The sequence below is a fragment of the Alexandromys fortis genome, unplaced genomic scaffold (genome assembly GCF_014885135.2).
Source record: "Alexandromys fortis isolate MF-2015 unplaced genomic scaffold, M_Fortis_MF-2015_v1.1 scaffold_200, whole genome shotgun sequence".
In the NCBI taxonomy this organism is placed as follows: Eukaryota; Metazoa; Chordata; class Mammalia; order Rodentia; family Cricetidae; genus Alexandromys; species Alexandromys fortis.
In genome coordinates, this window is record NW_026068148.1 from 1681166 (window position 1) to 1703568 (window position 22403).

The 22403-nt window shown below is 38.0% G+C and overlaps 1 protein-coding gene across 6 annotated transcripts in view; it reads right to left on the reverse strand.

Moving 5' to 3' along the window:
* Pak3 (p21 (RAC1) activated kinase 3) overlaps window positions 1-22403 on the reverse strand; it is a 267703-nt gene that overhangs the window by 226831 nt on the left and 18469 nt on the right. Inside the window, exon 2 of one of the 6 annotated variants that reach the window (XM_050127198.1) lies at window positions 20814-20933. The exons of the other annotated variants lie outside the window; for them this stretch is intronic. The gene's annotated coding sequence lies outside the window, so the exon portion shown is untranslated. The remainder of the gene's footprint in view (window positions 1-20813; window positions 20934-22403) is intronic. 6 annotated transcript variants of the gene reach the window in all.

Sequence of the window (22403 nt, forward strand, 5' to 3'; positions counted from 1 at the left end):
CTCCATAGTGTTCAAGCAAGTGCCATTCTCACCTCACTAGAAGCATTCGCTTTGACATCAAGAAAATCCAAAGGGGTGTTAAATTTGCTTTGTGGCTGCAGCTCCCTTCAGTTTGTCAGAGACTGGCTCAAGATCTGATGCTTTTATAGATTTTAAAATCATGAATGTGCAAAATGCCTCAGGCTCTTTATCTGCATTGCCAATTACCCAAGTGGATCCTACCCAGTGGCGTTGCTAACGAGATCAGTGTTTGTTGTTGCTTGCCTACATAGCACATGCCCCTGTTTCACCTGCTTCCCACTACTTGGTTCAAGAGAATGAGAGGGTTGCAGAGGACTGGGGATGCTTCCAGGATGTTTTGAAAAAGGAAAAAAGGAAATGAGAGGAAATGAAACATATTCTCTTTTTTTCTGCAGCCCTTCAGAGTGATTCATATTAACCTGCCTGTGTCTGAATTCAAGTCATTATATCTCCTGGGACTGAGTGTGCTCGGAGTCAAATAGTAATGATTTGAGGAGATAGCACATAAGGTCACTATGGAAACTAAGTGAGTAAAGAGCCAGAAGCAATTCTCGGTACGTGCAAATATCTCAATCACTGCCCATTATGCTGATTACCGTTCTCCTTGGTTATACTGGTCTTTAAGCTTTCTGTTTCAAATGATTATATTCTGGTTATCTCTGTTTATCAAGGGATCTGCAAGCACACTAAACACAGGGCTGAGATTATGTGCATCTTAAAGCCCCTAGTGGGGAAGGAATTGATCGAAACCGTCTGTTTTCCTGTTTACATACTTACTCAGCAAGTATTTATTGGCTACCCATTAAATGACAGACACCACATTAGGTGATGAGAACATAATGGTGGCTAAAGTCCTTAGCTGATAGAGTCAGCACTCTATAAGTTGGGGCAGAATGAGAGGAAGACAAATACTCAAAAATTATGAACCAGAGACATTAAGAGACAGAACGTGTGGCTAGGGTTAGAGAACCCAGTGAGAGGGAGACAGAAATGAGTCCACAGGCAAAGACAGGGAACACATCATTCCAGCTTCGCAGTGTGCTGTTATCCTAACACTTTTGGAATGTAAATTGGATTTGAAACAAGGAATCAATATTCTCAATGTCTCAAATATTTGTTAAAGTTGGTGGTGATTGTTGTTTGGCATTGAGATTGTCCAGAACACTGCTAGAATGTGACAGGAAGGTACTCCCTCCTCCATTGGAAAAATGACAGTGTTAAGGTCATCTCTTATGATCAGTGCTAAATCGCATTTAAGCGCTGCCCTGGATCATTCATCCAAATGCTGGCAGGCAGCAGTCTGGACCATGCACACCCACATTCTTCTCACTTGTGCGTTTCTTGTCACTGGAATACATATACCATCAAAACACTTTGCACCCCATTATTTTACCTCCTTCCTAGAAGGAGGTAACTCTGGGAAAAGCTACTGTGGAGGGAAGTGACAGGACTTCATTCTGGTAGAGCAATGGGCAATGGACAAAAGAAGTAGCTGGGAGGCTGAGGCAGCACCATTGTGTGTGCGCGTGAGTATGCGTATTAGCATGGGCTTTTCCAAGTCTGTTCAAGGTGGTACACACAAGCACACTTTTATGTAGGAGCACAATTGCTCCTGCATTCTCAGACGTAGAGCCAAGAAATTCAGAATCTCTGTACCCATCTGCACAATCTTATGTAAGTTAGTGTCTGTGACACACACACACACACACACACACACACACACACACATATATATGGAACACACACAGCTATGGCGCCCTGAACATCCATCTTTTGCAAGCTGAAAGCAAGAGTGGAAGTGACTAGATGGTCATTGCACTGGCCCAAGAAAAAGATAGTAGTGGTTCATACTAGGTGATAGCCGAGGAAGTAGGGAGAAGTGGCCAAATTAGGGATCTGTTTTGAAGTTAAGTCAACAGGATTGCGTTGGGTCTAGGATGTGACAGGAAGGAGATTAATTAAAAGAAGCTGAGGACAACAACTGGGAGTTTGAGTCAAGAAAGCAGGTGGGCAGATGCGTTTGTAGAAGATTCCTTCACAAGTTCTGCTATGAGCAAGTCATGTTCAGTTAAGTAGCCTGCTAAGCAATCTCTGTCTTAAGCTTCTAGTTCCTTCTCCTTAAAGAAAAAAAAAAATATTCCTCACTGAGGAGATCAAAGTGTCTCTCACGGAGGGCTTGGAGAAATTAGCAGTTCTTGATATTTAGATACTTATCTTTGCCTTAAAAGGCTTCTTCCTGTTCCTATTTGACCCAAGGTAAAATTATGACCTTGTTCTACCTGTTTCTCCAGGTTTCTTATCTCCAGCATCCTGATACCTCTCCCTTTTTAAGTTTCTCACCATTTCCAAATATCTCTTTTTGGTTTTTCTTTTTTATCAGAACCCCAAAGTCTTCCCTCCATATCAGGAATGTGCCTTCATTCAAGGACAAGAGTGACCATGGACCAGTTCCAAACAGGCCAGAACTCCATGACTTCACCAGATAGATCCCTCTCTTCCATAAAAGATAAAAGAAAAAAAAAAAAAGGTGTTCGGGGCAAGAAGCAGAGACAAGTAAGCTAAGGAAATGAGCCAAGTGCTGAGAAATTAAAGAAAGTAATGCTGACGAAGTGGGGGGAGGATTAATCAGGAACTCTTAAGGTCGTTGTGATCTCTTTGATTGCATTAACATGTAATAGCAGAAGTCTACAGATTGACTAATATTTCCACAGAAGAAAACTAATGTAGGCTAGCAGCGTGGCTATTCAGAGCTCTGTCTTCCTTAGAGAGAATCTGTGCTGGCAGGTGACAGGCCCTCCTTACTCCTGGGTCAGACACATTTCCTGTAACTCACTACTTGCCAAGATAGGGATCATGTGGGCAAGGCCCTTAGCACCTTTAACAAATTTAAATCTGCTTCCTGTGCATGGTGTGTCGGTTTAGATCATTCATTTCACCACTTCCAAGTATCCTATTCTAGATGACCTGGGACAAGCTTTAGAGAGAGAGAGAGAAATTGTTTCTAGCAATCCACATGAGTCTTTGGAGCCTGTCCTTGCCCCATATGCCCTGACTGTGACTCACACTTCCTGTAAGTCCTCACAGCTTTCTATTCTCCTGCCTGTATTGTCAGAGGAGGAAAGCAATTATCCTTCCCAATAATGCCTTATGGACTTTTCTTCTGTGTACCAAAGATACCATGCTGTGGTCCCCTTGCCTCATCCCTGGTATCCAGAGAGAGACAGACAGAGACAGAGACAGAGAGAAACAGAGAGATAGAGACTGAGACAGAGGGACAGACACATACAGAGAGGACTGCCTCCTGCAGACAAACATAGGAAAGGAAATACCAATTAAAACTAGATCCCAGTGTCTCCAGCTCCACCTATGTACCAGTGAATAGTATAAGTGCTTTGTATTGATACTGTGAGGTCACCATTTCACAGTTTAAAGAAACAAAGCTCTGACAGATTTAGGTGATTGAGATCACCAAACTAGAAATGAGTGAAGTCAGGGTTTGAACCTAAATATATATGTCTTCGGTGCAACTGCCTACAACTAGCTATGTAAACCTCATAAAACAAGAAGCATCCTTCTATTTCCAATAACTTTCTTCTCTATAGATAGAGGAAGTCCATCTCTCTCTAAAAATGTTGAGATGCTTGCCAAAATATTGACTCCAACCCTGATCTCTATTTTGCTTTCGACTAAATAGCACCTTTGTAGTCATGTACCTTACTCACTTACTTTACACACCACAAACTTATTTTGGGTTCCAACCAGCTTTCTCTTGATTTGCTTTTTTCTGTCGGCACCAAGCCAGTTTCTAGGCTCCCAACTTCAGCACCATCCTTAACTCCTCTTTGTCTAATCCCCAAGGTAAGGTGATTCCCCTTTACAGTGTCTCTTAACCTTGCCCTTTCTGCCATTTCAAGTTTTTCTGATACATCATTTGCCTTAAACACTACACAAATTAACTGTTCAATGGCTGCCATGACTACAATGCCCATCAAATCTTTATTCGCTAAGTAGAAAAATGTTGTCAAAGAAGTTCCAAAACCCTTCACTCTACATTTTAACCTTCGGTGACATGTCCTTCAGCCTTTCTCTCCACCTAAACATATTCTTACATAGGCATTATATCTTCTTCTAAACCACTTGAGATAAGATGAAGGATATCTCTCTTTATTCCTAGAGACTTGGTATAATACATATGAAGACACTTTTGCTCATTGCCAAGAGACAATGATCAGAATCAATAAAAATATTCATATCACATTTCTATGTGATCTAAATGCATTCTTCAAATTTAACTAATTAATCCAACAATAAAAAATTATCTAGTGTAGGAATCAAGCTTAAATCAATTCTAGGGTTGAGTTTGAATGCCACTTTAGTCCTCTTTTAAAAGTGAAATTGCTCTCAGTTTTTCTTATCTTTCATGACCTTGACATTTTCAAAGAATACGTTATCCTCTGATTCCAGCTACAGTTTTCAATGTCACAAGAGACAGAAAAGCAGAATATCGTCTGACTCCTCATCTTCAGAGCTACAGAATTTGAAAGGGCCTAAATTTAGAAGTATTTTACTTGGTCTCAAACACCTCTCAAAATTTCCTCCGTGTCACTGACTCAATATTATTAAATTATTTCATATTTCATACTTAATTCTAACTTAGGACCACCCAATGACAACCTCTTTTGCATAATCACCCCAGTCTGAGTATGAGTGGGCTCTACCAAAATTATGAGAAATCATTTTAATAAATATGTTATATAAAAATGACCATTTCATAAATACAGAACTTAAGCATTTAAATCTATCTTCTTTAGTTTTAAATAAAGAACAATTTGGAACAAGGAAGGAGGGGTGTGCATAATGAAGCAGCCTCAGTGGAGTGAATTTCTAGTGCCAGGCATAATTTTACTCCTGTTGAGCAGGACTTAAGTTCAATTAGACATTTACTATCAGGATATGAGTGTAACTATTGCACTTTTAGGGATATCGTGCCATTCTGGTCATTGTTGTTGTTCATAGGCCTCAAAGCTGGGTAAGTCTTATGGTTGCTTCCCTTCCTCAGCAGCTTGCATTGTACACCTTCAGTGTCTATAAAAAGTCAAACTTCAGGAAGACTTTAAGTTCAGATCCAGCTCAAACTTCCAAGTCTTATGTCCTAAGTATGAGGTTTCTTAATCAATAAGGACTTACCTTCAACCTCTGGGAGGCATTCAAGGGGACCAGCAGGAGCTTATATAATGACTCAAAAGGAAGTTAGGCTGAGGTACACCAGTAAACTTTCAGGTCCATGGAAATAATGGACCATTGCTTTGAAATGAGTTTGTTATTAGACGGTATAATAATGACAATGACACAAAGGATGTCCCATCAGTATCAAAATCAAATGACTTGTGCCAAGAAGGAAAATATACAACAGGCATTGTCTACTATCAAGCTTCAACCGTCACGCTACATGGTTGTTGGAATTTTATTTGTGCTGACTTTATATCTAAATTCAATGTAAATTTGTATTGTTTTTGTAAGTGTTAACATCAACATGAATTTATCCTACATCTCTATTTGTATACAGAGCATAAGAACATAATAAACTAATACATGAAGACTGAAAAGTTAATGTTATAATTAAATAATATATGAGCCCTGAGAAAACTTAATGAACAATCTCAGTACAAGCCCTGTAACCAACATGAGAGCAATAATAAAGTGGTATTAGTGATTACATACATACTAATTTTACAATATAGAAGAGACAGATCATTCCACAAAAAGTGCCAACTTCCACAATTCAGCAAATATGAACTAGACCATTTAAATAGACCCATACCAAATGAAGACTGAAATAAAATAAATAATTTTAATAAAAGCAATATCCTTTATACATATGGATTTAAGATGCTCAACAACATATTAGCAAAACATAACTCAGAACTAGTTTACATGAATTATATACCATAATCAACTAAGATTTAGTACACAGACACAGAGCAGACTCTAATACCAAAAAAAGTTATTACAACCCATCATGTCAAAAGGTTAAATATTTAAAAATATCCTATCAAGGGGCAGGGAATTCTGACTGCTCTTTGGACTTGAGAGGGAGGGGGAGGAGGAATCAGGGGGAAGGGAAATGGAAGGAGGGTAGGAGGTGAAAATTTGTAATAAAAATAATAATAATAATAAATAGAAACAAATCAAGAGTAAAAAATCCTATCAATTTATACAAGAAAACATTTGAAATAATAATTAATGATAAGACAAAAGAGAAAGTGTTTTCCTTTCAGGAAGGTAGGAAGAGAGGGCTTTCTTGACTTGAATAAAAAAATGAACTAACAAAAATGCATAACCTCCAACAACAATAACAAGAAAATCAGTTGGCGCATTAGACCTAACTGAAAATAAAACACTATTATGTAGCTTGATCAATTGGGATTTATCAAGGAAATCAAAGTTGGTTTAACATGTGAAAATTTATTAATACAATACACCACTTCAGTAGGATAGAGACAAATTCATGTGGTTATTTCAACAGCAGAAAATAAAAAGGCATAAGTAAAAATCTGATAACCAGTACTTCATGAAAAAGCATTCAAGGAGCTATGGATAGAGTGGATTTTCCTTGGCATTGCTGTGTTGGTTAAATTTGTCAACGTTATACAAACTGAAGTCATTTAGGAAGAGGGAACCTTAATTGAGAGATGATTTCTTCAGCCTGGAATGTGAGCACGGCTGTGGAGGCATTTTCTTGATTAGTGATTGATACAGGAGGGCCAGCCAATAGTGGGAAGTGTCACCCCTGGCCAGATGGTCCTGAGTTGTATAAAAAGCTAGCTGAGTGAGCCACAGAGATCTAGCCAGGAAACAGCATTCCTGTGGGGTTCCTGCCTTGGCTCCTGCCCTGATTTCCCTCACTGATGGACTGTGACCAGGAAGGGAAGTCAAATAAACCGATCATGCTGTTTTGTCACAGCTACAGAAACCAAATCAAACAACTGTAAAAGAAATAAAATAAAATCCTGATATTCAATGCAGATTGAAATGCCCTAAGTGACAAAATGGATTTAGACATACCTAGACTAGCAAACATCTTAGGTAGGTGACACACAGAAGATGTGCTGCTTTTGCTGTGACTTCATGGCTGACTAGAATCTGTGACTCACTTCAATAATGCTACTTAGCATCATGAGAAATTATCACACTGTGTTTTGCCAGCTCAAGGAAAGGTGAAAACTCAAAATAGAAAGTACATTTTGTACTGAATGTTTATTACTTCTGTACAATCATAGTGCCAACTGTAAGACATTGTTAAAAGCCATTTGAAGTTAATAGTCCAAAACTGAACGCTTTCCTACCTGGGCTAAGTCTATTCAACATTGTATTGGAAGTTCTATCTGTGGCAATTAAGGAAGACAATTAGATATAAGTAAATAAAAAAATAAAACTAAAGATTAATTCCACTTATAGCAGACAAAAGTAATAAAACCATTAGAAATAAATGTAACTGTAAGTGCCAACCATGTCATCAGAACAGGGCGGGGGGAAGGATAGTCCTCCAAGGAAGAAGAAGAGAATACAGTGTTATAAGGAATAAAGGAACAATTAGAGCAGGAAGGTTAAATGGGGAGAAGGATTGGAGGGCAGGATAGAGAAGAGAACATAGGGAAGAACAACTAACACTAAATCCCTTTAAAAGTTATATGGAAACCTACTACTATGGAAGCTTCCTAAAATATATACATACAAAAAAGAAATATAAATGGAGTTACATATAATATGGGAAACAATTACTTCAGCTAGGCACCACAGATCATAATAACACAGACAATTGGCTAGACATACTATACCTCCTCACAACTTGACATTAAGACCTTACTGCTGAAGACACCAAATACTTACTCAACTAGAAGCTTCTTGCCTACTGCCTAGCATTTACAGTACTGGAAAATAATATACACACTAGTGGAAGAGAAAAGGAGCCATCAGCCTCATCCAGCTAAGAATCGTGTGAGCTACAAAGGAGAACTACCAGCAAGATGTGCCCACAGATGCAATAAAGGCAGAAATGTTGGAGAAGTAGCCAACTACTTTTTAAATTGGATTTAGGTCCCTGTCCATGAGAGGGAACACGTATCTGACCCTGATACAGGGGGCAAACCTCTGAGATTAGATAGGTCATGAGCCCTAAGGGAGACCTACTACTATTGATCTGCTAAATTAACATAACAACAAAATCACTACTAATGACATAGTAGCACAGAGACCCAGAATTAAACAAGGTACAAAATGTGAGATATTTAGAGTACTCAGCTAAATGGGATATCTGTATCATTCCCCACCATTCAAGGCTCAGGGGTCTATGGGAAAAGAAGGCAGAAAGTTTTTTAAGAGCCAGAAGTGGTGAATGACTTCAAAGAAAGAGCATTTTCCAGATACTACAGGAGTGATACACATAAACATTTAGAGACTGTGACAGCATGCACAAGACCTACACAAGTTCAAGTCAGAGAAACCCCCAGCATGGAATAGGGGAGGTGGACACAATGACCAATCCCTAAATAAGAAGGTATTTGCAATAGGAATGGGGAGTGAACCAGTTTTCTTCAATGTTGTGTGTATATCATACACACTCCAGTGTGAATCTCAGGCTCAAAAGTAGTTAGCCAATACAAATTAGACTCCATAGTTTTCCAATGCTTTTGTGTTTTGTTTTTAACATACTGAAATAATATAAAGTTGAGTGTCTAGGGAGATGGGGAGATCCAGGAAGAGTTGGTAAAAAGATACGAATATGATCAAAATATGTTGCATGGAAAATTTTGAACAATACAGAATCAGAAGAGTTTGAGATATTGCTGAGAGAAATTAAAGAAGACCTAATCACACAGAAAAGTATCCTGTGTTCTCTACATTCATCTGTAGATGTAATAATAATCCTGCTAATGTTCTAGTTACCAATTTTGTAGAAATTGACAAGATGCTCTTAAAATTTATGCTAGTGCAAGGAAATCTTCTGAAAAAACAAAGTTATAATGCAAATATTTCCCCGTTTTGAAATTTACATAAATTATAACACTCACAATTCTCTAATATTCGGCATAAAAGTATACATAGAACAATAGAATTGAATTAAAATTGAACCTGAATGTCATTTGATTTTTGATGAGCATGTCAAGAGTTAACATGGTAGTTTCAAAACATTGCTTGACGGGTGGTGGTGGTGCACGCCTTTAATCCCAGCACTCGGGAGGCAGAGGCAAGCGGATCTCTGTGAGTTCAAGACCAGCCTGGTCTACAAGAGCTAGTTCCAGGACAGGCTCCAAAATCACAGAGAAACCCTGTCTCGAAAAAAAAAAAAAAAATCATTGATTGGGACCAGTGCATGCACATTCACATGAAATAGAATTAAATGGGGCTTCTACTTCATACTACATAAATTAACTAAAAATTATATGATGTAAATATAAAATATATACATATAAAATTCTTAGAGGAAATAGGTATTATTGTTAATGACATTGGATTAATGAATAGTTCCTTACAATGACACTGAACACTTGAGGAAGTAATAAAAATTATAGGTAAATTAAAGGACATTAATAAAACAAACTTTTGTGTTACAGGAAACCATCAAGAAAATTAAAAGCCCACAAAAAGGGAAAAATATTTCCAAATTGTGTCTGGAATAAATTTTTTCTTAGAACACAATTAAAGGAAAACATGACCTAACAAATGAAAACAACCCAAATAAATGGATAGACAAGATGAGAATGTACAGTTAATGGCATAGTGCTTATCAACAAAAAAGAAAGGAAATTCTGACCCAGTCTGAAGTGTGTATATACTTGTAAAAACATGTGGTTAGAGAGATTGCTCAGTGGTTAAAGTACATTTTGTTCCTGTAGAAGACCCGAGTTTGGTTCCTAGTAGACACATGGTAGCTCAAAAAGCACCTTCAGATATCAGGCATATACAGTGTACACATGTATACAGGCAGGCAAAGCACACTTAAAACATATTATTTTTTTTAAAGTGAAAAAAGCAAAAAAAGAGAAGTGTTTTGTTAAGACAAAGGAGGCTGTCACAAGTAACTATACACTGTACAGTTACATTTACATAAAATGACCAAAATAGTGAGTTCTGTGGAGGCAGAATGGAACATTGTGATTGTTTCAGAGTGGAGGAGATTGAAAATTGAGTGGTGATGCCTAAGGACTACTGTTTCTTTTGACCATAATGAAAAGGTTCTAAAGTTGATTGTGATGATGAATACAACATTATACCAAATGTCAAAGAATTTTAAATAGATGATGTATATGAAACATGGATTGCTGCTAATAAAAGAAATAAAACCATGTCTATTTATAGAGGCATGATTATCTACATAAAAAATATCAAGGATGTGGGGCATGATGGTGTACTCCTTCGGCCCCAGAACTCAAGAAGCAGAGGCAAGGGGATGATCTCTGTGAGTTTCAGGCCGGCCAGAGCTAAACAGTAAGTTGTTGTCTTTTTAAAAGTTAAATGATACGTCTAGGATGACTGGTGATGCAGCTCAATGGTGGAGTACTACCATAGCACCCTTAGGACCCTGGGTTTAATCCTCAGCACAAGAAAGGAATAGGTAAAGGGAGGAAGGGAAGAAGGGAGGGAGGGAGGGAGGGAGGATAAAAGGCAGGTAGGCAGGGAGGTAGGCAGGGAGGTTCTTTAATGAAATAAGATTTAGAAGTTTGTAGGATTCAATGAAATCATAAAAAAACAACTGTATTTCTACATACAGCTAACAAAGAAGTTAAGAAAGCAAATTTAAAACAATGAAAATATTTACAATCACTGAAAGTCAATAAACTTACATAGAAAACTAAAAACACATGGCAGGTAGATTAAAAACTAGAAAACAATAATGAAAGAAATCAAAGATGTAAGTAAAATTCAATAAAGTATAAGCATCATTTCTTCCCAAATTGACACATGCAAAACCTCAGTTCTTGTTGATTAAATCCTAGCAAGACCTCTATGGGTTTAACAATATTTTTCTATAATGTATTTTCTACAATTTTCAATAATTTCTATAATATTTTCTATATTTTGGAAAGCTAAAACAACTCCTCCTTCTATATTTCCCTCCTTCTCCCTTCCAAAACAGTCTCCCTTTCCCATTTCCCAAGATAATATATATAGTTGTCATATATATGGTTTATAAATATTTTCTCTTTAGTTTAAGACTTCCATTCTCATAGTAAGTCCTTTCATATTATATAGGATTCCTCTCTGTATACTATGAACATGTTTTATTGCCATTGGTTAATAAAGGAGCCACTTTCAGCCAATGGCTTAACAGAGCAAAGCCAGGCAGAAAATCCAAACAGAGTTGTAGAAAGAGAATAATCAGAGTCGAGAAGATGCCATGTAGCCACCAGAGGAGAAAGATGCCAGAAAACAAAACCGGTAAACCATAAGCCTTGTGATAAAATATAAAATAACAGAAATGGGTTAATTTAAGATATAAAAACTAGTTAGAAATATGCTGAAGCTATTGGCCAAACAATATTACAAATAGTTTTGTGTGATTATTTTGGGTCTGGGTGGCTGGAAACAAACAATCAGCCTCTGCCTACAGATTGGTGCCCAACTTAAAACCTGTGACAGCTAAAAACAATTCTAGAAACACACACACAAGTTTAGCACAGCTTCTTGGTAGCTGGATGGGCTCTGTTTGCTGGTGGCAAGCAGGAACACCATGGTTCCTTTAAGAGAGGTCTTCCTGACTCAGCAATGGCAAGGAAAGCTGTGTGGCTTCTTTAGGAACTGGCTTCCTGGTTCACCAGCACAAATGGCTCTGACTCTTTTGAAAGGTCTGGCTACGGAGCATTTAAATGGGATTTGTGAGCAGAGTGCTACAATTTGCTTACTGGCAACATAGACCCCTCTATGTGCCAAGAAATGGGACTATGAGCATGGTTCTCAGAGCTGCCACTGAATGGACATCCACCATGTTAGACTGGGCAGAGCTGAAAGACAAAGAAAACTTAGTCTTTGTCACACTGCTTAGCTTTTTAAGAAGCACTCCTGAATAGTTAACAGGATTACAGATACACAATAAGACAGATTCTGACATAAAAGACCTCTAAATGAGACACAGTATGTTCTAAAAATGTACATAGGATTGGAAGAAAGAAGAAAAAGAATATAGATAGTTATAAGAGGAAGTAAATGTTTAAAAAATAGAAGTCTTTAAAGAGACTAAAAATTATATAAAAGAGTAGAGTCATAGATTATAGGAATAAAGAAAAATAAGCCATTTAAAGATGGAATATACACAAAGAGTCTAGATTGTGTATATTTTTATCTTTTCTTTGAATTTTATGATTGTGAATCAGCTATGTACAGAAAGACATATCATTGTTCGGGCTGCTAAGCTAAATCAGCATATACATTTTAAAGGTATTTTGATTTCAAAATTTGTTTATAAGAATATGTTGCTTTGGAAAAGACTTCTGCTGTTGTTTCCACAGAAGATGAAAACCTGTGGATTGCTTCCAGGCTAATGTGATTCAATGGAACAAGACCCCTGGGACGATCTCTGTGAACCCTAAAAAATTACTTTGTCCAACAAAAAGCAGGAAGCAGTTTGGAAAACACTACACCAAAATTCCCTAAATGATTGCTTATAAATGTTCATTTACATTTAAAGGAGGATAAGTTATAGAGATCAGTACTTTGCATTGGCATGAATCTTGGTCTATTGATACAAATTTAAGGTAATTTTGTTATATATACATTTCTGCTCTTGATTAAGATATTGTTTTTGTTCAACTCATTTAAAAATGTAATGTATAATTAAGAAGTACTGATCAATAGATAGTCATCTATAATAGTTAAGCTTGTAGTCACAGTAGTTAGGTTTTCTAGATGTACAGAAATATATTTCAGATGGGTAGTTATTCTTCAAACCTTTTAAAGAATGACAGAATACAACATTTAAAATGTTTGGAGAACTTAGGATTTTTCATGACAATTAAGACACATCTGCTCCTGGCAGGACCAATCTACTTCAAGAGGATGACAGACTTTGAAGAGGCTCCTTATGTAGTTTGTTAGCCATTTGAAGAAGACTCTTGACTAAACTGCTTGATGTTATGCTATATGAACTGGATAAGCAGGATCCACAGAAAAATGACTGCTGAACTTGCCTAAAGGTGAGATAATCCTCTGGGGCTCTTGCTTCATGAAAGAGTCTACCAGACATTCTGCAGGACACAAAAAAAAGTAACTGACAAACTGCCAATAGGTGGAACTGTCTTTGAAATTTCCTGCTTCATGGAAAAGTCTGCCAGATACTATGAAGATGGGTGCCCCAATTTTACAGAAGAACTTTGGGTGACTGTTCAGGCAGTAAGATGTCTCAGTCAATTCTAGAGTTTTGGAAGTTCCTTGCAATGCACTTCCTGTTTATTTAGGTAATACGATATCCTTTTGTCTTTGATGTGGGTTGAAGGATAGTTATAATTATAGTTTTCCTTATTTATCAGAAAAGACAAAATATTTTAACTGTAATTCGTGCTTGATAACTGTTATGTTGTATGTAATCTTGCTATGTTAAAGTTAAAACCTTACTTTTTATTTAGACAGAAAAGTCAAGGTGATGTGTGATTCCCCTCTGTATGCTATAAATTTGTTTTATTGTCATTGGTTAATAAAGGAGCTGCTTTTGGCCAATAGCTTGACAGAGTAAAATCAGGCAGAAAAATCCAAACAGAGATGGAGAAAGAGAAGGTAGTGAGAGTCAAGGAGATGCCATGTAGCTGCCAGAGGAAAAAGATGCCCAGGAACCTTACTGGTAAACCACAAGACTTGTGGTAAAATATAAAATAATAGAAATCAGTTAAATTAAGATATAAGAGCTAGTTAGAAATATGCTTAACCTATTGTCCAGACAATATTATAATTAATATAGTTTCTGTGTGATTATTTTGTGTCTGGGTGGCTGGGACCAAACAAGCAGCCTCCACCTACATTCATAGATCAGAGTTTGAAATTTTTATGTGGTCCAACTTGTCAGGTTTTTATTTATGGGTCATGTTTCTGGTTTCATACCTAAGTTCTCTTAACTCCTCTTACATATATATGTGTATATATATTGAGGTGCTGAATATTAGACACAGTCTCACACGACTAGTCCAGAACTCTATTACAAATGTATATCCTCAGTCTGTGTTTGACCTATAATTCTATAACCTATTGTTTATTAATTTTTGCATGAAGTATGTAGTTTAACTCTGTGTTTTAAGGAAAATGAAGTCACAGTAGGTTGCTTAAGTGTAAAGCCCTAAACCATAAATCAGTAGTACTAATTGTACTTAATAGATTGTGAAAAAAGAAGACAAAATGATGTTGGAAGGAGAATGAGGTGGGATCTGAGAGAGCTGGGATTAAAATGGGGTTGGATATGATCATGTTTCATAATACACATGGAAATTCTTGAACATTTTTTAATTGGAGCAAAAACCAACAAAATAGAGATGTAAAAATAATATGGTGAACAATGAAATAAAAGATTTGTTAATAAGTTAAAATTACATTGTTTTCCCCCTTTCCTTTCCTCTTTACAACTCTTCCTACATATCACCCCTCCCATTCCCTCTCAAAGTCATGGCTTCCTTTTCCTGAAATTTTATTGTTATACAAATATATAAATGCATATATATATGTATATATACTATATATATATACTTTGAAAGGAAAAAATCATTTAAATTGGTCCCTTCCATTCTTTTTTCTGTATTTGCATGCACACATAAATATTTCAAAATAATTCAGAACTATATATTTTATATCATTCTAACTTAACTGTATATTATAGACATTTTTTTCCAATAAATATTGTTCTAAAACAGCAGTCTCAATCTATTTAAGATTATACTTGAACAAATTTTGTTTTCTCCCTCTTCTCTCCCCCTCCCCTTTCCCTTCCCTCTCTTCCTCTTCTTCCCCTTCCCTATCTCCCTCTCCTCACTCTCCATCCCCACTTTCCATCTTTTTCTCCTTCCATTCTTTGGCATACTGAGAGGAGAACATTGATGAGGATAAAGAGTTGGAGGGAAAGCAGGCATCTCGAAAAGAGCTATAAAATGCTAAGGAGAAAATTTGGTAACTAAGGATGAAAAGCTGCTCTTGGTGTTAAATATGGCCTGCTAAGCCAAGTGCCAAAATGAATTGCCCCACCCTCAACTATGTATACGAATGGAACTTGAGCCTTGGGGCCAACAAAGACCATTGTGGAGATTCCAGCTGTGGAAAACCGTTTCATATTTAAGCACATATAGTCACCTATTTGGGCAATCATTGAGAGCATGAAGCTAAATCTGTTTCCTGAATTCTAATTACCCTCACTTCTTAAGGAGTCCCAAGATTGCCGGACACAATCTGCGTTTGTAAAGTAATATACATTGAATAAGGTAGAAATAAGCCTGTGCGGTAGAGGACTTTGAGTCATTTTCCTGCTCACGAGCTACATGCCTTAAGAAAGCTGCTAAACCTCTTTGGCTCTTAATTTCTAGACCATGGATATAATAAGCATAGTATGATGGATGCCTGTAATCACAGCCACATTGAGAGGCTGAGGCAGGAGTCACTGTCAAGTTCAGAGACAGCCTAGGCAACCCATTGAGATACATAGGACATGGGCATAGTAGGACTTCCATTTTTAGGTGATCATTTTTGTGATTTTATGAATTACACAGTGCAAGGTGCTTAGGACTCATTCCTTGGTGGGTTTATTTTTATATTTATTTATTTATTTTTGTTCGTTACTATAAATGACAAATCCTCCTCCCAGCTCCATGAGGGAAGTAGTCATCTTTTATCAAGGAAAGGTGGCAAAACTAAGCCTTAGAGAAATCAAACACTGTGGTGAAGTGATCCTACTGAGACCTGGAGCCAAACTGCTTCTCTGTGAAGCCAAACTTCTCAATCACAGAGCTAAAGGGTTTGATCTTTTATAACTTCAAACTTATTTTCTGATTTTCAAAGCCTGGTTCTGAGGTTCAGCAGAGGAAGTAAAGAGCAAGAATAGATAGCTGGCCTTGCCCAGACTTTGGCCACTGCCACAGATCTCAGGCTAAGAAGAAACATGTCATGGTCCTGAGAAGAGTTTGGGGAGATTTCAGTAGGTTTTCATCTCCTGCATGGGGACTCTACAATTAAAGTCACAAGCTTTTTGACTCATAGACACTTTGACCTGTGCCAGAACTGCTTATGTGGATCTGATTGTCCTCTGTCCTATTTCAAATGCAAACCCATCTCTTAGGCATGCATATCCTTCTGATCCATCAGCCTCACTGTGGTCAGAAGAGACAGCTGTCTGGAGGCTGGCCCCTTTATTTGGGAGAAGCTGGTAAATCAGCAGTAATCCCTGATTCACAGTGAGACTCAGCTCCCTGTCAGGGCTGTGCAAAATAACAAGTGGGGCCGCACCTGTTCCAATGGTCTGGCACTCGGAAAGCAAGCTGCTATGAATGGCCCAGGGCCCCACACAAGCAGCAGCTGCGGTCTGGAATCAGGGCATTGTTAACATAAGAATGGGGCTCAGCCATGCCAGCTAGTCAGCCTGCTAGCCAGCCAGCCAGCCAACCAGTCAGCCAGCCAGCCAGCCAGCCAGCTAGCTTCTTCTTTCCTCTCCATGTTGCCTGGAACAACAAATGGGCCACCCCCCTCCCCATTGAAGGCAGACTAGCTTTACCTGTTTCTTTTTACCAGTGTATTAATCAGTATTTTATTTCTTGGCGAAAGAGTAGTTTTCTTTCTTCAGACAATGTCCAAGTAGAGAAAAAATCACTATTCCCCATGTTTGCACTCTAAGGCAAGTACCCATGACATACAATTCCAGGAGAAATGATGCAGAGAGACTACAAAGCAAATAGTGGCATGCTGTATGCATGCAAAGTAGCCCATATGGCTCTTCTCTGGGGCAAATGTAGCTGGGATATAGAACAGTCTCTCTCTTCTTGCCTGTCTTGGACACACTGTATAAACAGGGGCTAAGAACTTGTTAGAAATCTAGCTGATGAATTCAGACCCCAGGGCCACTCAGTCAGCTTTCTGGGTTTACTAAGGCCTTCCAGCGATTAGTGTGCACATTAACATTTGAGAAGTGCTAGGCTAGAAAATGAGGCAGTGGATTTGACTCCTCTGCCTACTTCTAAGTACTAAGCTTTCAAGCAATATAAACACTGGAATCTTACTTAGTTCCATCCACTACTAGCAGAATGACAAATTAAAAAAAAAAGTCACACACTCTCTTTGAATCTGCTTTCTCATTTGTAAAGGAGGAAAAATCATCATAATTATAGGTACAGTAGGAGAGTAGGAGGACAAATATTAAAAATACATCATCTTGACTAGTGCACTATTCACTATGGGATAATGTCTCATTTAATAGTTCTCTTGCTTGTTTTAATTTTAAGGCAAGTTGTAACTATGTAGCTCATGCTGACTTGAAACTTGCTGTGTATTCCAGACTGGCCTTGAACTCACAATCCTTCTGTCTTAGCCTCCAAAATGTTGATGCTACAGATATGTGCTTCCAGACCAGCCAAATTATTATTATTATTATTATTACTATCATCCATCTGCCTAGCAAATACCACTCTGCCAACCTCAGAGGATTCAGATGCTGACTTGTATCATTTGTATACAGATCAGGAAGTTTTTGCTTCTTTTTCTGCTGTATGAATAAACTTAAGGCAAAAGATTACTTAATGATAACATTTCATAGTTACATAGCAATTTCCAAACATTTTTGATACCTACTTAGTCAAAACTCCTATACTTCTATTTCCTTCAAGTGTAGAATCATTTGAGTTCCCTCTGTAACCATAGATTCTCACATAGCTCATCTTACCTGATCTTTTTTTTTTATTTTTTAAATTCAATGACAGTGACATGCATATACATATATGTGTAGATAGACAAATAGATAGATATAGATAATGCATTCTTGTCACTTTCACAAACACCAAGTAACCTCTCTCGTCCTCTTCCCCATGATTCTGATTACCTTCTGGTATTACCTTCAGATTCTAAGCATCAGAGGTGAAAGGGAATTGAGAGACCCTTTGGGCCAAAATCATCCTTATACTGTCCAGACAAGTTGCCCAAAGTCATGTTGTAAACGTTCAAGACAGTCAGCATGAGAACCTGATGGAAATCTGAATCCCAGTTCCAATTTTGGAGTCAGTAACAGTTTTCATTTAAAACAGAAAGTTTGCTTAAGGATGGCACCAGAGAATCAGGCCAAGCTTAGGTGTGGCCATAGAATTCATTCATGGGCAAACTATTCAAAGTTGGACAAACTGGAATCTGGGTCACTGATGAGACTGTGCGTATTTCCTGAGTGCAATGGAAAAGACTGTAGCCTCAGCTCCATCACATTTTGGAAGAATAAATGAAGGTCATGAGCTGCTCTCAAAACTAGGAACACAATGACAGTTCCAATTGGCCTTGTAGCCCCAGGACTGGACATGATCTCCTCATCTTGCCTCAGTTCTGATAGAAGTAACAGAATTTTATTTCACTAAGGAAGCATGCAAGCAAACTTCTTTGATCACAGGGACTTCCTACAGCTTTAAAAATGACTCTTTCCAAGACCTACACAAGAGCCAAGCAGCCCAAACCCCAGCCCGAGGAGCAATCAGCAGTGGATAGTTGCTGGTGGGGATCATTTTTTAAAAGGATATATGTACTGGAAGCTTTCTCATGATGCAGTAGGTTGCTCCACAGCCATGTGCATACCTGTATCACTAACTAGGCTTAGTAAGTTATCAAAACAAAACTACATGAAGTTAGGAGGGGGCATTTTGGGAGTAGGGAAATAGTGAAGAAGTTGGAGGGGGAAATGGGAGTGAGTAATATGACCATATCTCATTATATTAAAGTATGAAATTATTAAACATAAAGAAGAAAATGTTTAAATATTTTAAAGGCTCTTTAATCGCATATTAAAATATTATAAATATATCAAATAGAAAATTTAAGTTATAGAATTATTAGCAATTTGACATGCAAAGCTGATCAAGGACAATGTCTACATAAAGACCATGAGTGTTCTCCAAACAGAGTTCCTTATTTCATGTCTATGACAGGCGCAAGAAACCCTGAATGACAGAAGAAAGAATTGGGAACCTAACAGAAAGATACATCAGGCTGATGGAGACGAATCTAGGTGTTGTTCCGAAACTCAAATGTCTGAAGGTCAGTGCTTAGACAAAGGATCTATGAACACTTCATTCTTCACATCTCTAATAAACAGCAAACTTGCTAGAGTTTGCTTTAAGGGTCAAGTTGGCAGCATTCTAATTTGTTTTCTGACTGCAGAATTCTTACTCTCATAGCAAAGCTTCTCAGATGCTCAGAGAGCAGGAAATAGATTGAGGTTTTGCTAGTGAGATGGGAAATTTTACCTTATTACATGGTCTACTCAACAAACTCCATTTCAGAAAAAAAAATACGACTCCATGTAGTACCAATTGAAAACTGTTGTCATAAGTCTCAGTGGTCATTAATGGCCATATGAGAAGCTAAGTAATACTGCAAATGTACCTGGTAGAAAGAATACGCAAGTTTGGAAGACCAGTTAAAGGAGGCTGCTATAAAGTCAGGCAATTCAGACACTGTGGTGGTCCAAATAAGAAATAACAATAAATGAATAAATAAATACATAAATAAATAAATGCAGTCAATATGCAAAGGAAGAAACAGATACCAGACATAGATTCGATTGGTAGACTTGGGGAAAGTGAACATTGTAAAAGGTAAGTGAGGTAACAGAGACTGGCACCACTGTCTCGTTTAGTAGAGTCAGAGTATATTGTTTAGTTCTGGACACATTGACTTTGGAATGCCCATGGAATTTCAAGGTAGAGATAGGCCATGGACCATTAGATAAACAAGTGAGGGGATTAAGAGAGATATTCAGTGGTCACAGACAGGTGGATGATAGCTGAAACCATAAGTACATATAAAATCGTCAAGAAAAATATGAAGCAAGGAAAAAGAGATTTCTAGAAATGTCCATGTTTTACATATTGGGGAAAAAAAGAACTCAAGAAACAGCTAAAAGCGAATCAAGAACATCCAAGGGAAAAAATGCTTTCAGGAAGATAGATGCTATAAGTTGACTCAGATTACTAAGGAAGGTGGTAGGGACTGAAAAATGTTCATGAGACTTGTCAGTTAGCAAATCACTGATGCCCATGGCAAAAGACACTTCTCAACAGCAGAAAAACCAGACTTTACTGGAGTGAAGAAGTGAATGGAAATGAGAAAGTCGAGTGAGATTGAGTAGACTTCTTTGAGGTAGCTCAGCTGTGGAAAGAAAACATAAGGAAGTAGAGATGAAGACTATAAGACCAAAGAGAAGGTTTTTAAAGACTATGTTGAAAAGATCCAACAGTAAATAAGATGTTGAATATACATAACAATTCGGGAGAGCCAGAGTAGAGAAGAAACTCAGTCTGCATACACGTATTTCTGATTTTAAGGAAGAAACACGCTCACACACAAAACTAAGATTCTGGAATCCTCTCTTTTCTCTGTGAAATGGTGAAAAGTCATCCTCTTGGAGACAGAGTGACAGGAATGAGTTTGAAAAGTAGACAGTGATGATTTGGGTGGGTTTAACACCCACTAATGAGCCACATTGCTTCATGAGATTTCCAAATTGCTTTTGGCAAGCTGATGAAGTTGTTTTGCTGTTGTTCAGGTATCTGAATTACTCCAGAGATTTTCAGATTTAGACTTACCTAAAATCTCTGTCTGCGGCCCATCATAATTCTTCTGTTCCAGATTTCAGAGGTGGGTCAGTTTGGGGCTATAATCAATACTTTTCTCACTGACGTGACCAAAATACCTGAAAGAGAGTACTTAAAAGAGGAGAGGTGGATTTTGAGTCCTGACTTCATAGATGTAAATATCATGGCACAGAAGGTGAGGCAGAGAAGGGGGATCACTTCGAGGTGTCCAGGAAGCAGAGGGGAGAAACAGGAAGGAGCCTAGACAAGAGTGTAGTCTCCAAAGACATGCCTTCAGTGGACTACTTTCTCTAACCAGGTAAGAGGCTCCACCATCTCCCAATAAGATATTTTCAGAGATTTTAATGAGAAATGTCCCCCATAGTCTCAAGTATTTCTGTACTTGGTACCCAGTTGCTGGCACTGTTTCAGGGAGTCTAGGGGACATGCAGCCTTGCTGGAGGAAGTATATCACTGTGAGTGGGCTTTGAGAATTTAAAGTCATTCTCCATCACGGGTTTACTCCTTGTGCTTCATGTTTACAGTTAAAGACATGACTGCTCAGCTTCCTGCTCCTGCAGCCCCGCCTGCCACTTGCTCGCATGCCTGTCTGCCATAATGGGCTCTCATCCCTTCAAGTCAAATTAGAAACTCTTGCTTTCAAAAGTTGATTTTGCTTCTGTGTTTAACACAAAAACAAAACAAAACAAAACAAAACAAAACAAAAAAAACCTTACTAATACACTATTCGAGTGTGAATCTATCAATGGGTTAAACCATTCATTAGAGTAGATGGCTCATGATTTAGGCATCTCTGGAAACGTGTTTGTGGCCAGACCTAGGGATGTGTTTAGTAGCCATCTAGGCATTTCTTCATCCAATCCAGATGACAAAACTAATCAGCACAAGGACACTGAGGAAATCCAGAAATTGGGAGAGGTGACCAAGATAGTGTCAGAATGAAGGTGAGTAGAGGTAAAAAGAGGTCAATGAATCTTCATATATAAGTTAGAGCTTGTCTCATTCTCTCCCCACAAATTCCCAGTGGCTCACCGTGTCACTCAAGTCACAAAACTCCTAATTTCCTACAAAGACCAATAAGACTTATCTTCGTGTTACCTCCCAGTCCTTATGTTCTAACTCTGCTTCAGCTAGACTTGCCGCCTCATAGGCTCTCAGGACATTCATACACGCTGCTCTCTCTGTAACCTTCCCCTGTGTATCTCAGTGAAGGCTACCCTTTTAGAATTTCTTCACTCATAATTAAAGCTGACCTCTTTTCTCAGAATTCTATATCTCATCTACGGCTGCTCCAAGGGCTAGTGATTTCTTGGCTAGGCTGGAAGGCAGCAAGCCACAGAGACCCTCCTTTTCTAGCTGTCTTGTAGCTGTGATTACAAATGTTTTACAGGGACATCTGGTTTATGACTTGGGTGCTTCTGCCTTTACATTTGTGGAGCAAGAGTTCTCACCTGCTGAGCCACTTGTCCACACCTCAGAAGTTTCATGCAGGCAGGACTTTTTGTCCATCGTTCCATTTCCACATACCTAACACCTACAACAGTCTCAAGTACAAAGTCATTTGAAAAATGTAATAGAAGA